General features: G+C 36.2%; 1 pseudogene; it reads right to left on the bottom strand.

Moving 5' to 3' along the window:
• LOC107849322 overlaps nt 1-16,091 on the bottom strand; it is a 69,691-nt pseudogene that overhangs the window by 23,306 nt on the left and 30,294 nt on the right.

The raw sequence follows: 16,091 nt of genomic DNA on the forward strand, positions 1-16,091 counted from the left end.
TTAAAAAGTTTTGAAAATATTAATCAAGTCCATAATTAACTTAATCAAGTTTTCTAATTATGTTTGACCCTTTAAGTTGATCAATGTCACCAATCCTTCGTTCAAAATTTAAAAAACACCTTTCCTTCAATTTTCTCGAGAGTCTACATTATCTGAGCGTAACGCAAAGTTCATATGACTAAAGCATTGAAGAATAGAATTTATGAAAAAATGATAAAATTAAGAGATGGACGAAGTTTCAAAGGAAAGAAAATAATAAAAGCTTCAAAGGAGGATTAACTAGGAAAAATGATTGTGGAAGATATGCAATATAGCTAGTACAGCATTGAAAATAAAATCGCAATTTTTTTTTACCACTTGCTTATATGAGGAGTTAACGTCCAGCAACCTGCAGGAAACATCCAATTGCACGTTCAGTAAATATTACCTTCAAGTTGCTGAAATAACAGAATCAATCTCTTTACCTATACATTGACAGCGAATAACAAATATCAACTAAACCCCTACGCTTTCAGAATCTAATATGAGGTTTAAGTTTTTTCCTTTGGACTATGTTAGAAGTTAAAATCAACATGCTACCAACTAGAAGTATATCACAACTCAAGGACTTGTCAGTTAAGTAGACACAAACACTAATCTGTTCACTATCAAATGTAACAGCCTGCTTTTATGTTCACACTAGATGAAATCATATATCATCAGAGAACAATATTTATTAAAGCAAAAACGACAGTTGTCTGAACATCGAAACTTACTTGTATCCACTTCATCACCTCCTAGGTGAACAAATCTGTACTTAAATATCTTGCTAAAATCTGAAACACGGGAAAGTTTCAAAACCATGAATGGACTATTATTTTGACTCATGAGGATCAGGTCATAAAGTGATATGCAACTGAGCATTACCTGAGAGAATCCCATCTATCAATTTGAAAGTGAAACCATTGCTCACGTCAAGTGGTTCTTGACAGTATTTTGACGGCCATAAAGAAGGATAACCAATACCTGTGAAATTGAATAATTGTTAGATTGGCTAAATAACGATGAAAAAAAAATCTTGTTGAAATTTCACTCAACTAGCTAATATCCAAATAGAATGTGATTTCGCCACCCCATACCATGATTTAGCATGTCCCGGAACGTGTAGTTCAGCTAATACATTGATTCCACGTCTTCCTACATATCTGCAACTCTTAAATGTCATATGGTCAGCAAAACGTCATTTGCACATCAAAAGCCAAGGAAAGAATAACGAAGAAGCATGTAAGAAATAACTTGCCTGACAATCTCAGCAGCATCAGCCACAGCATACCGTTCTGAACTTGAGTAAGAACCATCCCACAGTTCCGGATATGAAGGTATCTCAAGTGGGAACGATTACGTATCTACAATGTGCCAGTGCAGCACATTCTGAATAGAGCAAATTGTGAGGACCAGAGTCTTGTAATCCACAAGAAGTAAGATGTATGCATTTCATTTTGAGGATCAGAGTCTTGTAATCAACAAGAAGTAAGATGTATGCATTTCATTTTGTGAAGTGCTGCTGGCAGACTTAGGAATGTTTCCAGAGACATCATCAAATTGCTAATTCAATAAGCATTCGAGTGTAGTCGTAATGTAATCAACAAGAAGTAAGATGTATGCATTTCATTTGTGAAGTGCTGCTGGCAGACTTAGGAATGTTTCCAGAGACATCATCAAATTGCTAATTCAATAAGCATTCGAGTGTGGTCGTACTTAATGTGCGAGAGGTAGGTTGATATTTAGTAGGCGTGAAGTCTCTTATTCTTTAGTGTGTATTACTACTTGTTGTCTCATTTGCTTTGTATCTTTCTTTTTTATTGTCATATTATTCTTGCAGTTCTTCTTCGGAAACATGTCTTTTGAGCCGAGGGTCTATCGGAAACAACCTCTCTACATCGCAAAGGTAGGGTAAGGTTAGCCTACATCCTACCCTCCCAAACCCAATTTGTGGGATTACGCTGGGTATGTTATTATTCTTGTAATAAGAACTTGAATAACAGGAAGATACACCACCCATGTCCCACACAAAGTTGAGCAAGGCACATCTTTTTCAAATTGGTGAACTTTATTTTTGAGAATTATATATAACTGTAAGACATATATTAACTTTCTTAATTTTTAGCAAGTTTTATTTGGTGAACTTTCAAACAATATTTAGGATAAGCAATATATATATATAGAGAGAGAGAGAGATGAAGTAAAAGATTATCAAGAGGTCTAGAAAATTAGTACATTATATTTAGCCAGAGTGTTACTATACCAATTTTGCATAAGCCATCGAATCAATCAGGAGCGGATCTACAGTGGGAGTTCCCAGGAATCCTCACCGGCTACTGTAGCCCGTAAAAATATTAAAAAGTAGAAGTCAATAAAATTTTATAGATGGTAACTCATACACAAATTAAAGGTTGGCTTGATGGCATAGAAGTGATCCTTGAATTACTTATGGTTTCCCGTTAACATGGGATTGATCCCTAATGAGAGTTGTTTTTTTATTATTACTACATAGTAGCTAATTTTACTAGGAACCACTAGTTTAAAATTCTAGATCCGTCTCTAAAATCAATGACCTTCAATATCACAGGCAACGCCAGATAGTGACGAGAAGCGTCTGTAAGATAATTAAGGATATCAGCATTTTAAGTTACCAAGAGATCTTGACCGAATATGACATGGTAAAGCCACGAGATAAGGACATTCACGCTTCACTCTCTTAAGAGAGCCAAATCTAGAACTAATACTAGAGTATGCCAATGATAAAGCTACAAGCTAAAGTTTGAACATAAGTTGTTCAAAAGCACATTCAATGAAACTATTTTGGTTTTCAACCTTTCGGCTAGTCTTACAATTTGTTTGTCTACTTTTTTTTTAGTCCGTTTCAAAAAGAATGTCTTTCCTTTTTGGCAAGTCTTTAATTTTAACTTTCCATGTGACATACTAGGAGCACAAAATTAAAGGGCATTTTGTGTGTATATATATACATAGTCGAAGGTCTAACAAGTTTAAAAATCAATTCCCAACTAGTAGATAACTAGATATCACATATATGGAGCTTTCTTGTATTCTGTCTTAATACTGAATTGACACCAAAGGTTTGTAGTTTATATGGGAAGACTTTCTTCCATGTGAATTTAGGCCTACCTGATAGAGTTAAGATTTTATCTTCTATCACTAACAAGAAGAAGAGCCACGAGTTATTTGAGAAACAATACATTGGGCCTTCATCACAGATTGAGCCGATTAAATTAGTCCACAACAACAATAGAAACTACAACAGACTTTGGCCCAAATAGACAGTTGTACAATTTCAAGAATGGATTCCCCGATGGCAAAGCCCCTTATACAGGGGTTATGGCCAATCGACTCCTTATGGAATTGGGTGTCTCGGTCAGTTATTGGAAGATATATATGGCCATGGAGATTGCCAATGACTTGGTTAGGGGCAAAACCGAGCATGGGTATGCAGTCCTCAATGCCTACCGTTACATGCTTGAGTCCACAAATTCCGAAAGTAAGATGGCGTTGCATGTTGTTGAAAATGAAAGGTTCAAGTACTTTTTTGTATCCTATGGTGCTTGGATTCACAGTTTTTGACATTTGAGAAAAGGAGTAGCCATCAACGGTGCCTTCTTGAGGAGCAGGTATAATGGAGTTTTGCTAGCGGGGTGGCGCAGGATGTGGAGAATCACATCTTTCCTGTCACTTTTTGTGTAGCGAACAAGGAATGTGATGCTTCTTATGGATGTTTTTGAACAACTATGAAGCTATGTCGAAGATACCGAAGAGTTGTGTTTTGTTTCGGATAGGTATCCAAGTATTCCAAAGATGGGTTCAATTTTCTTCACTTCAACTTACTTTGGTTGTTGTATCAGGCATCTTGGAGAGAACATTCGGGCCCACTATCACAATGAAAGGGTCGTGATCCTTTTTTATGGAGAAGCTAAAGCATATAGTAGAGAGGAGTTTTTAGACCATTTCAATCAAATAGCGAATATACATCCCAAGGCAGTAGAACATCTCATACGTGTCAATTTTGAGAGATGGAGTTGGGCATTCTATCCGGTAAATAGGTACATTCGTATAAATTTAATGTCTTGTTTGAGTTACAAGTTTAGTATGATGTCATACTAAGTGATTCTTTTGTATAGATACAATATTATGACGTTAAACATAGCTGAATCGGTGAATTCATTGTTTGGTGCTGAAAGAGAATTTTCCATCAAGGCTCTGTTTGAAATAATAAACAAGATGTATGGCCAATTTCTTAACAAAAGGAGTGTGGAGTTCAAGGACGCAGGAACCCCATTTGTTATAGAAGAAGAAAAAATAATATCAACGAACATCAGTCTTGGAAATAGGTTATTATCTCATCAAAAAGCAGATTACAAGTTTAGTATCAACGGTCGTGGTGATGTTGCCATGGTTGATCTTCAAACAAGATCTTGTAAGTGAAGAGTTTTTGACTTGGACAAAATACCCTGTCCACATGCTATGGAAGCGCTTTGATCTCAATACGGTGCAAAATGTCGAACTAAAATTTATGAGTACTCCTCTCCATATTATTCGATAGAAAAATATACAATGGCCTATAGTGGGCATATTACTCTGGTGCCTCTCGAAGAATCTTGGGTTGTTCTTGCAGAGCTTATGGGGAGATTAATACCTCCCCTATATATTAAACCAAGCACTATCAAACTGGAAGAAGTCCATATAAGAGGAGGAGTGAAGTCGGAGAATCATTTCCATCAAGAAGAAACAAGTGCTCCTTATGTAAGAGTGTTGGCCAAAAAAGAACTATATGCCCGGATCGTAATCCATCATGATCTTTGTAATTGCAAAAACTTGAGTTGCTGTTTGTTGTGGACTTTTATATATTTAACTCATTGTTGTGAAAGTAAATATTATCATTTATTATATATAAAATATCTTTTTTACAAACTTGTACATCAATAAAAACAGGTAAAACATGAACCAAATACATCAGACCACAAAATTATGTTCAATAGATTACCCATTTGTTGCAACAGATAGACATTAGCTAGAAGAACACAATACATTTCATCAAATTGGAATGTTTTCCTCCAACAGATGACAAATCTGTGGTAATAGATGGATAATCTGTTGACAGAAATCCAATCGGTGACCAATCTATTCCAACACATGGTCAATCTATTGAAATAACTCAAAAGCCAAAATTGTTATTGCTATTGAATTCAAAATTTCTCCTTATCTCTGACCTTTGATATGTTAACATGTATGTTTAGAAGAAAAATTAGACCGAATGAAAATTAAATAAGAATTAGAAAGCCAAAGTCGACTAAAAATATTTTTTTCATTAAACAAAAAATAAAACACATTAGGTATAGATCCAATATAGAAAAATTAAAATACATACACTAAAAAAAACACATTCTAATTATTATTATCATCATCATTATTATTGCCAGCCGGCCAATCAACCGGCAGCAGCAGTGTAATACCCCGAGAATCTTAACTGATAGTAGAACCATGCTTCAAGATCATGAGAAATAAATCTTAGTGATTTGGTAGTTTTATGATCAAGGTTGATGTATATTAATGCCTTAAATACGTCCTATCTATTAGACGAATCAAAACATCTCTTACCAATTGAATTCTTGAGAAGGATTTTAGTATAGTCAACTTCAAACAAGTATATCTTTTTTTATACTATGAATTTTTGATCACATGACCCACCAACAGATAGATAATTGAATTATATTTCCAACTATACCAATTTTGCCAAAATCTGGTATCGGAGTAAAAAGTTATGGTTGTTTTACTGAGAGTCAGCGACGAAATGTCTCTTTGGCAGTTGCAAATGAGGCAGTAAGGCCATTTTCTGGCACAAAAATGATGGTTGGAGTGATGGTCAGTCACCAGAGTAGCGATCTGTCACCCAAACCGTTAACTTTGTTCGAAACAGCACTGAAATGACGTTTTAAAGGGCTTTTTGGGATTTTTTTTTCCACCATTTTTAACCCCTAATTACATCAAATCAAAGCACATAACTCCTCATTCATCCATAACATCAAAGTTAGGGTTTGTTTGAAGATCAAAACCCAAGAACAAGATTCAAACTCTTCTTCAAGAAACTAATAAATTCAAGTTCTTCAAGTTCAAGAACCATCAAGAAAACATCAAGATCTGTGTTTTTCCAATCCAAGAAAATTCAAAAAATGTTAGTTATCTTTCAAGATTCAAGTTTTTTAGGTATGTTACATGTTGATTCTTGGGTTCCTTCCACTCAAGAAGTTCAAGAATCCTTTTTAAAATTTTAAAGTTTGTGTATTTATGAGCTTTCATGATTTATGTGAATTGAAGTTCATGATTATGTATTGTTGAGATTTAATTCATGATTTAGACTAAAAGTTTCAAGAATTGATTCTAGTATGTGATGAATTGTGTGATGTTCATGATAAACCCTCTTCAAGTTGCATGTTGATTGATGTATCCATGATAATTAGGTGTAGAAATTGTTGTATAACTAAATCATTCTTCCCACATGTTTGACAAAATGCTTATGTGAAGGAAATAGAATCAATATAGCATGGTTAGCAAGAAATCCCCAATTATGTATAAGTTTGTTTAAGCCAAGTGTTTGTTAAAAAGCCTTATTGAATAATTTATGATAGGTTGTATGCATTCCCATTCACGTGTATTCCTTATTGAGTGAACCTTGAGATATTGGTATGCACTTCCTATACCATTACATGTTCATGATATTCAAGTGATTGGTGAGATGTCGCAGTGATTATGTTGTGGATGCTAGCCTATTGTCAATTCATGTACGAGTTGTCCTATTTTATGATATTTATGTTATCGAGTCCTGGAGGTATTTAATACCCAAATTTAGTTGCTTTTCTAGAGCTGAGTCAGTCTCAAGATAATCTTAATTATGCTATGATCAGTAGAATTCAGACAGTTACAAAACTTAATGAAATTCAGTGATCTCAGTATAAGTGCAATCCAGCCTCAGTATCAGTCAAATCCAACTTAGTATTTAGTTCTGACTCAATAATATTCAGAAGTAATCAGTATTCAGTAGTACTCAGTAGTATTCAGTATTCAACTCAGACTTCAGTGAGACTCAGTATGTTAATAAGAATTTAGTAGCTTTTATCCAGATAGTAGAATCCAAGTATCATTTCATCAAATAATGGAACCAAGTGAACTCAGTCAAACCAGTCAAGAAATATGAACAGTAATAGATTCAGCTCAGTCTAAGTTCAGTTAAGAATCAGTTTAGAGTCCTTCAATTGGGAGTAGAAACTAGCACCGAGCGAGTGCAGGGATGGAGGCTTCCCCATTAGAGAGGTAAAGTCATTAGTAATAGTCCCTGAACTCCAGAACTGCGTAGCCAGTGTAGGACTAGGAGTCACCCATTAGATTAAGGATTGACTATCATACTGTCTTAGGCTTGACTTCCTGTTCAGGGTTACCCGTTAGAGAGGCTTGACCACAGTAGAGGTCTTTACCCATGGCACGATATTGACACCTTTCCAGCTGGGGTTACAGGTTGGACCCTACTAGTTCAGATTTGGGGCATGTCGGTTAACTGAGAACTCCCACATTTGCAGTTTTAGAAGCAGTCTTCAGAGTAGAACTCAGAAATTAGGACTATCAGATACAGTCACCTATCTCAGTAAGGAACTTAGATAGTTCCATAGATTCATAGACCACCCGCTAGATAGGCCTGGTTTCACATAATGTTAATCAGTATCAGTACTAATAGATCCATAGATCACCCATTAGATAAGCCTGATCTCAAACTCAGTCCATCATTTCTATTATTAAAAGATTTAGAAATCTTCCGCTAGATAGGTTTGATCCCAGATACAATCATTCCTTATCATTATTAGTGGATTCAAAGATCATCTGTTAGAGAGTTTGATCTCAAATTTAGTCAGTCGATAGTAGAAAACTCAGAACTCAGTTATTGATATGAGTAGATTCAGTTATTTAGTATTCTAGAGTTATTAAACTCAGATATTAGTATTAGTAGACCCAGTCATCAGTAAGTCAGTATTCAAAAACTAGTATTCAGAATTCATATTCAATGTTACTGTGATTCTAGTTTTGGTTTGTGCGTTCATGCATATATCCCCATTCAGTACTCTCATGTTATTCAGTAGAGTTATATTCATGCATAAGCCCTTGCATTTAGCCTTACCTTATCTAGCATATCAGTACATTCAAAGTACTGACACATACTTTCCTGCACTATGATGTCTTATACCATAGGTTCAGACGTACGAGATCCAGAGCAGCCATAGCCGTCCAGACTCAGTCAGCAACAGTAGACATAGCAGTGAGTCCTCTTCATTCGAGGTTGATTCATATTTTATTATTGAATTAGATTTGATTTATTTTCAGCAGATAGAGTTAGTTGGGGACATGTCCCATCAACTCCATAGTTCTGATAGTTTAGAGGCTTTTCAGATAGATGTATCAGTATTCAGTTTTCAATTTTGAGTATTTTAGACATTCTGAACCTTATGGAAAGTTTCCGCTAGTTTTTTGCATTTATTTCAGTATATTATGCAGTGCTTGGTTACAGGTACCAGTAGAGGGTTATCTTGTGGTCCTTCGATATCATGAGCACCGTGTGGCATTCTGGTTCCGAAAAATATGGATGTTAGTCATCCACCTCAGCCTGTAGATCCTGAGAATGAGAATGTGTCACATGTAGAGTTTTGGGCAGCTTTTCAGGTGCTAGCTCAAGCTGTGACAACTAGTGGTCAGGGAAACCATTAGGCTGTAGCCCCACCTCTACAAAATAAGGGTTTAACTGCAGCCAGAATCAGAGATTTCATGAAAATAAACCCGCCAAAATTCTTTGGATTAGTAGTAAGTGAGGACCCACAACTTTATCTTAATGAGGTGAAGAAGATCACCCAAATTATACATATGTCTGAGAAGGAGAGTGTAGAATTAACATCCTATAGGTTGAAAGATGTTTCTCATAATTGGGTAGCGATGTGGAAGAAGGGGAAGGGGAAGGATGTAGCTTCCATGAGTTGGCAGGTGTTTTAAGATGCATTTTTAGATAAGTTTTTCCCACTTGATATTAGAGAAGATAAGGTAGAAGAGTTCATGAACCTAAGGCAAGGCTCCATGATAGTGAAGGATTATTTCCTTAAGTTCAACCAGTTAGCTAAGTATGCTCCTGAATTGATGGCTAACCCTAGATCTAGCATGAGCAAGTTTGTGATTGGTGTATCCGGGTTGGTGTTGAAGGAGTGTAGGACTGCTATGCTTAATAGAGATATGGATCTTGCTAGACTAATGATGCATGCTCAGTAGATTGAGGCTGATAAATCGAAAGAAAAAAAAAGAGTGAATAAGAAAGCCAGAACAAGTAGGTATATTTTCTCTTAGGCAGGATCACAGGGTGGTAACCATTCTCAACATAGTCAGAAGTTTTTATTCCCATCTCCATCCTCAGCTAGTGTACCTATACAAAACTTCAGGGATTTCAATTATGATGAAGCGCCAGGCTCCAAAGCCTAAAGTAGCATGAGAAGTAAGCATACCTATCTGCTTTGTGAAGAATGTGGCAAGAATCACCTAGGTGTGTGTAAAGCAGGAAGCAAGGTATGTTTTGGATGTGGTAAGCCAGGCCATAGGATTCGGGAGTAAGAGTGCTAGCATAGAAGGGAAAATATTTACGTCAGCAAGGCACCAATAGTGGTCAGCGTCAGAATAGATTTTATCCACTGCAGACCTGTCATGATCTGAAAGGTTCCCCTAACATAGATTCGGGTACGTTATAAGTCCTTTATATTTATGCTTAGCAATTTAGCAGTCAGACAGTCAGATTCGTATAGTTTGTTTTCTCATCTTTTCATCTAATAATTCTATCTGAAATCTCAAGAAAAGATAGCTATTTCAAGGTAGAAAGTCCTAGTAGTTGCAAGATAAGTTCAGTTCATGAGTCATGCATTAGTTTCAGATTCTCGAGGTTCAGTTATGATACAGGTCGTAGGTTCCTTGTGCATCGCCTCAGTTTTATCAAGTATGTCATTGAAGTAAGTGTTCTTAGAGGGACATAGTGTCCCAAGGGGGAGATACCCTATAACTCCCCGATGGTTTTCATTCCTTAAACCTATTCAGTTTTATGCTCAGATCCTCATTACAAGATTTACATCAAATATCATTACATAGTCAGTTATTCTTTCAAGAGTCAGTTCAGTCAGACATTCATGCATTAGATATGCATGTTCAGTAGAAGAAGCTCATCTTATCAGAAATTTCAGAAAGGCTTTTATGAAAATAACTCAATCACGCATCAGATATGCATATTCAGTATAAAAACTCAAAATGTCAGTAGTTCCAATCATATAGTCATGTTTCAGATGCTCATGTCCAGTAAGTAAGTTCAGCCTGCTATTATTCTTAGCCTAACCAACCTCATTCGAGGATGAATGTTCCCAAGGGGGAGATATTGTAATACCCCAAGAATCCCAACCGATAGTATAACCATGCTTCAAGCAGATGAAAAATAAATCTTAGTGTTTTGGTAGTTTTATGATCAAGTTTGATGCGTATTAATTCCTTAAATACGTCCTAGCTATTAGAAGAATCAAAACATCCCTTACTGATTGAATTCTAGAGAAGGATTTTGGTATAGTCAAATTCAAATGAGAATATCTAATATTATACTATGAATTTTTGATCTCATGACCTACCAATAGATATATAATTGAATTAACTTTCCAACGATACCAATTTTACCAAATTCCACTATCAGAGTAAAAAGTTATAGCCGTTTTACTGAGAGTTATTCAAGCTGCCCAGGAGCGACGGGCAAGCTGACGGACCGTCAAGTCAGCGATGGACCGTCACTTTTCTTGTTGCAACTAAGGCATTAAGGCCATTTTCTGGCCCAGAAATGATGGTTGAAGTGACGTTCAGTCACTAGAGTGACGGTCCATTGCCCAGACCATCAACTTTGTCCGAAACAGCGCTGAAATGATGTTTTAAAGGGCTTTTTGGGATTTTTTTTTTCCACCATTTTTAACCCCTAATTACATCAAATCAAATCACATAACTCCTCATTCATCCATAACATCAAAATTAGGGTTTCTTTCAAGATCAAAACCCAAGAAAAATATTCAAACCCTTCTTCAAGAAACTAAGAAATTCAAGTTCTTCAAGCTCAAAAACCATCAAGAAAACATCAAGATCTGTGTTTACCAATCCAAGAACATTCAAAGAACATTAGTAATCTTTCAAGATTCAAGATTTTGAGGTATGTTAGATGTTGATTCTTGGGTTCCTTCCACCCAAGAAGTTCAGGAATCCTTCTCAAAATTTTAAAGTTTATGTATTTATGAGCTTTCATGATTTATGTGAATTAAAGTTCATGATTATGTATTGTTGAGATTAAATTTATGAATTAGACTACAAGTTTCTAGAATTGATTCTAGTATGTGATAAATTGTGTGATGTTCATGATAAACCCTCTTCAAGTTGCATGTTGATTGATGTATCCATGATAATTAGGTGTAGAAATTGTTGAATAACCAAAGCATGCTCCCCATATGTTTGATAAATTGCTTATGTGAAGAAATTAGAGTCATTATAGCATGTTGACAAGAAATCCCCAAATTATGTGCACTTGAATGCATGTTAAGTGTTTGGTACATTCCTTCTTGAATGAGTTATGAGACAATAGCATGCCTTCCTATATGTAATGACCCAAAATCTCATCTCGAAGAGTCACACGGTGCTTAAGGCTACAAGTAGCTCCAAGCTAACCCTTCGAGCCTATTACTACCTCTATCTCTTTGGGACATCAATGCAAGCAATAAAACTATAATATCTATATATATCATCTCACGAACTAAAATATCTAGGAACATAGTCCGAAATATCAATACTGAAAGTCTAAAACACAACTGGTAGTCTAGTCTGAAAAAGTCTCTACTACTCAAACTGAAGAGCCATTGGGACAAACCCTCAACTGACTCAGACTGGTATAAAAGCAATAAAAACTGAGAATGTAAGAAAATTAGGTCCTCAAACCAAGAGGACTCACCAACTGTGGGATGTAGGCAAAGGACCTCGAGAATCACAGTCATTGCTAAGTCTAAGCACCTGGACCTACATTATAAGACAATGTAGCACATAGACATATATATGGATCAACACTTTGGGAATGTACTGAGTATATGGGGGTGTATGCATTTACATAAAACAATATCAATACTCTTTAATAATATCATGCTTGCAATTAGGAATGACCCACATAGCTTGAATAAGTCCAAAATGTAAAACTCATAAATTATGAATTATGAACCATGTTTCACAAATCTCATAAGTCATTATACTTTATCTTTAAAATCTGTACTCTTCTCTTATTCCCAGTACTCATAAACTAAAGGAAACTTTAAACAATCCTTTCAAACTCATACTTTTATCTCATGAAGAGTAAAACTTTTTGAATACTTAAGAACTCAGGACTTTAAGAAACTTTAAGACTTGGGAACTCTGTGACTCTTTGAATTACATAACTTTGGGAACTCTAGAACCCTTTTAGAATCGGGATACTTGGAACTCGGGAGTTTCTTCAAACTGAGATAAACGATGTGAGCTACATGGAGTTCAATATCTCGCCCACTTTGGGGAGAGCTACTGTATCCTTGCCATCGGAGTAGAACTTCATATTTAGTAATCACTATCTCGGCCTTGGGCCTATAAATCTCGAACCTACGGTGGCACGAGTTCTGGTGCATGAGACCTTGGAATCATACCCAAATTGATGCTAAATACTACTCCCATACTCAACTCAAAAATCTTAGGAAATTCACCTCAAAATAACTCGAGGGTCTATAATGAATACCAAAACATAATTCTATTTGATTTAAATCATACTCAATGTGGATTTCAACTCCATTATGACCAAAAAGGCCAAATCAGTCTCCATAATATCAAAGTACTCAATTCATGGGTGCTTATAGCACAAAATTTCATAAAATTGTAAACCTTAAGTGCGGCTTAATGACCCATAATCAAATCCCAAGTTAAGACTCATCAAAATGCATACTAGATGTCATAAGGGTTCATAAATCATATAGAAATCTAGAACTTTTAGCAATTTGCCTTGAAATATATACATACTCATGTACTTCAATTTCTAGAACATTAGAACTATTAAAATCTCAAGGAATAACAACATAGGGTATAAACCCAGCTTCAATTTCTTAAGAAAACAAGTAAAATCATGCTATTTGACTTTCAATTCATGGGAAACATCAAAATCTTGCAATTTATGAAAATGGGTGAAAAACCCTGACTCAATACATGTAAAATCTTATAAATTGCAGAAACTTGTAGTCTAAAATAAGCCTTTGGGCACAAGGTTGAAAGGATTACCCTTGTTCAAAACCCCACATACCTTAGATTGTGAAATTAGATGAACAAGCTTGTTTGAAACTCTTCTTCTTAATCTTAAGAGGGGTTCTTGAAGCCTTTGACTTGGGGAACTCAAATCTCAACTCAATTTGTAAAATCTATATTGAGTTCATGAATTTATTGGAGAAGGATTTTGGGTTTGTTGTTGATGAAGAAACCTTAGCCTTTGGATGTTTTGGGAGATAATAAAGCCATCTTCCTCATTTTGGATATATCTGATTGTAAAAAGGGTGGGAAAAGACCAGAAAGCCCTTTTAAAAAATGAATTGAAAATACTAAACGAGATATGTGACTGCAGGGTGTGACGGTCCGCTGGAGGCCCGACAATCCTCGATCCTGACTGTCGTACCTAGGCCAGAAACTTAATTTCTATCTCGACTGCGATGATCGAGTGCGATGGTCCATTTCTATCCTGACAATACGTTGGCCTTATCCATTGCACTTCGCCAGTGAGTTAGTTTTCTGCCTCATTGCGACGGTCTGGGCGATGGTCCATCTCTTGTCCAACGGTCCGTCAGCCCCTTCCATTGCACTTGGGCGGTTCAGACTGCCTTCTTTAATTTGGCTATATCTTCTTACTCTGACATCAAAATTTGACAAAATGGGTATCGTTGGAAAGATAATTCAATTTTCCATATGATAAAAAGTCATTTTTAGGAAAATTCAACAAGGTTAAAACATTATTCACTTTAGAAGTCACTTCTCAATCTTTTAGGGATGAAATTATACTTCACTTGACACACTCTAAGGCTATAATTTGCGGGGTTTTACAATATCTCCCCCTTTGAAACATTCGTCCTAGAATATCGCTAGTTAGACTAGGGATACAGAAAAACTGAGTACACATAGCTGAATAAATTTGCTAAACGGGCTCAAAATCTTTCTAAAATCTTGAATACTTTGGAAATCGCAAGAACTCGTGTAAGAATAGATACATAGTTGAAGTTTAGATTAGAAGGGTTGAATTAAGGAAGAATAATAGCTTCGGCTTGATATAAACTCACGAAAAATAGGTGTGGGTACTTGGCTCACATGTCTGCTTTTGCCTCCCAAGTAGCGCCCTCAACTGACTGGTTCTGCCACAAAAATATTATCAAGGGAACCTCTTTGTTCCTCAGTCTATTGATCTTGAAATCTAGACTCTCAACAGGAACCTCATCAAATGAAAGACTATTCTGAATATCAGCACTCTTTGATGGATCTACTATAGCGGAATCAGCAATATACTTTTTAAGCATGGAGACATGAAAAATAGGATGAATAGCTGACAATTCTGCGGGCAACTCAACTTCATAGGCTACTTTCCTAAAACGACTTAAAACTCTATACGAGCCAACATAACGGGGACTAAGCTTCCTTTTTTTCCCAAACCTCTTCATCCCTTTCATGGGTGAAACCTTCAAGTACACCAAGTCATCTACCTCAAACTCAAGATATTTTCTCCTCACATAGGCGTATGACTTTTGATGACTCTGAGTTGTCTTCAACCTTTCTCTAATCAACTTTACCTTCTCTATGGCCTCAAATACTACATCAAGTCCAACCAAAAAAGCTTCAGTCATTTCAAACCAACCTATGGGTAATCTACATCTTCTACCATACAAATCCTCAACTGATGCCATCTCAATGCTAGCATGATAACTGTTGCTATAAGCAAACTCTATCAATGGAAAATGCTCATGCCAACTACCTTTAAAGTAAAGAGCACATTCTCTCAGAATATCCTCCAAAGTCTGGATGGTCCTCTTAGCTTGACCATTTATCTGTGGATGAAAAGCAGAACTCAAATAATCTTGGGTACCAAGACCCTTCTGAAACGTTCTCCAAAACTGCAAAGTAAACTGAGTACCCCTATCCAAAATGATAGAAAAGAGAACTCCATACAGCCTGACTAACCCTCAGATATACAATCTAGCATAATCCTCAGTTGTATAAGATGTATGCACAAGAAAGAAATGCACGGACTTAGTCAGCCTGTCTACAATAACCCAAATCGAATCATAATGATGTCGTGAAAGAGGTAAACCAGTTACATAATCCATATTCACCTCTTCCAATATCCAAGTGGGTATACCAAACTCTTTCATCACACCACCAGGTATATGGTGCTCTACCTTAACCTGTTGGAACATTGCACACTTCACTACAAACTCACCTATATCCTTCTTCATAACACTCTACCAATAGATTTCCCATAAGTTGCGGTACATCTTGGTAGTGCCGAGATGAATAGAATACCTCACGCCATGTGCTTCAGCCATAATCCTCTGCCTCAGATTATCAACACACGGAACACACAATCTACCCTGCAATCTCAATACACTATCTCCTCCTTGGGACAAAACCTCTACCTTTTGGTCCTTAACTAACTTCTTCAGTCTGGCCAAACTAGGATCCCTGTCTTGCTTCTCCTTCACTTCCGAAACTAAAGAGAATTATGAACTACTCTGCACCAAGATACTCCCCTCAACTGAATCAAGCAACCTAACATCCAGTCTAGACAAACGATGCACATCATGAGCCAACTCTTTCTTACCTTTCTCTACATGAATAACACTACCTATAGACAATCTACTAAGGGCATCTGCCACTATATTAGTCTTGCTTGGGTGATACAACACACTCAAATC

This window comes from Capsicum annuum, chromosome 12 (assembly GCF_002878395.1).
Source record: "Capsicum annuum cultivar UCD-10X-F1 chromosome 12, UCD10Xv1.1, whole genome shotgun sequence".
In the NCBI taxonomy this organism is placed as follows: domain Eukaryota; kingdom Viridiplantae; phylum Streptophyta; class Magnoliopsida; order Solanales; family Solanaceae; genus Capsicum; species Capsicum annuum.